The following is a 1,833-nucleotide window of genomic DNA, read 5'->3' on the forward strand; positions in this document are numbered from 1 at the left end:
CCATCGACAGATGAATGGATAAAGAAGTTGTGGTACATATATACAATGGAATATTACTCAGCCATAAAAAGGAACAAAATTGGGTCATTTGTTGAGACGTGGATGGATCTAGAGACTGTCATACAGAGTGAAGTAAGTCAGAAAGAGAAAAACAAATATCGTATATTAACACATGTGTGTGGAACCTAGAAAAAATGGTACCGATGAACCAGTTTGCAGGGCACAAGTTGAGACACAGATGTAGAGAACAAACATATGGACACCAAGGTGAGAAAGCCGCAGGGGGGTGGGGATGGTGGTTTGATTTATTGGGCAATTGGGATTGACATGGATACACTGATGTGTATAAAATTGATGACTAATAACCTGATCTATAAAAAAATAAATAAAATAAAATTCAAAAAAAGAAAGTCCAGGAAGGATAAGAATGGAGATCTAATCATAATATACTACTAAGCTTTAAACTAAGCAATCTTTACATGCTGTGGGAATTCCCTGGCGGTCCAGTGGTTAGGACTCCATGCTTTCACTGCTGAGGGACAGGGTTCAATCCCTGGTGGGGGGAACTAAGATCCCACAAGCCGTGCGGCCAACAAACAAACAAACATAATAAAGCAATCTTTACATGCTGTGACAACATAAATAATGTTTATATTGTTTTTCATTATAAGCCATTTGGAAATATTTGGATATTTAAAGAATGTGCTTGCATCATCTAGATTTTTTGTAAGGCTTGTTAACAAACTTTTGTTTCCTTTCCACTTGTTCAGATTTTGTTTTATATATTTCAATAAGGATTTCTTATTTTCATTAGAAGGTAGGTCCCATGCCTCTTATTAAATTTTAAAGAAGCTAAAACAAGAAAAAAGGATTTTGATAATTATTTTAAAGATAGACTCCAGTGGCTGCTCTAGGAAGAATGAACTGGAGGGGGCAATCGTCAATGACTTTACCTTGCATTTTGCCACCAGGCAGGACAATAGCCCTCCTGGTGTGTTTCTAGGGACCGGTTTCCAAGGGACAGGATTAAAAAAGAAAAGCAACAGCCTATATATTGTATAAAATAGCACATGGGGTGAGCATGAAGCATCTGTGTGATAACCTGTTTTCTTCTTTGTTTATTTAAGAAAAAAAGCACCCTCCCATACTGTATAGAGAAAAGTCAAGGAGCAAAGCCAACTGCAGCACCAGCTCAAGCTCTGGTAATACCCAGAATGACCAGATTCCAAAGTGGCCAGAGGTTTGAAGCAGAGGAACAGCCCTGGGTGGCCAGGGGCAATGAGCAAGCTCCTTCCCCTGGTCACTTGCCAGGCAGAGCAGAGAGGCCGCACCCACTGCAGGTGCTGGGGTGGGAAGAGTGCAGGACAGAGAGTAGGAAGCTGGTCTGGGCCAAGAGCCGTGAGAATCAGGACGACCAGGTCAAAATAAGGGTCTAGAGGACATACAGGGTCAGGCTGGGCCTCACACCCTTGTGAGTAATGTGGGACTCTCCTGTGGCAGGAGGACATCTTGCTCTTCTGGAGCAGGTTCTACAGTCACCTGTGCATGGATCACAGGCCAAAGGCTGGGACTTTCCCTCTGCGGCCTCCTTCCCTGGAGCCCTGGAAACCACATCCATGGTCCCCGTCTTATTCCGACAAGGTACCACCAACATTAACCAAAATAAATAACAGCACCGCTTAACCACCTGACTGCTGGGAGGGAAACAGCACACAGGCGTTGTGTCCAAGTCAGGCAAACCTGGTTGGGGACTATCCCAGTTTTAAAGAACACTTGAGGGCTTCCCTGGTGGCGCAGTGGTTGAGAGTCCGCCTGCCGATGCAGGGGGCACGG

At 44.0% G+C, this 1,833-nt stretch overlaps 1 protein-coding gene across 1 annotated transcript in view; it reads right to left on the reverse strand.

Annotated features, from left to right (window-relative positions):
• PSTPIP2 (proline-serine-threonine phosphatase interacting protein 2) overlaps positions 1-1,833 on the reverse strand; it is a 91,723-nt gene that overhangs the window by 85,841 nt on the left and 4,049 nt on the right. The window lies entirely within an intron of this gene.

Source organism: Physeter macrocephalus, chromosome 19, assembly GCF_002837175.3.
Source record: "Physeter macrocephalus isolate SW-GA chromosome 19, ASM283717v5, whole genome shotgun sequence".
Lineage (NCBI taxonomy): Eukaryota > Metazoa > Chordata > Mammalia > Artiodactyla > Physeteridae > Physeter > Physeter macrocephalus.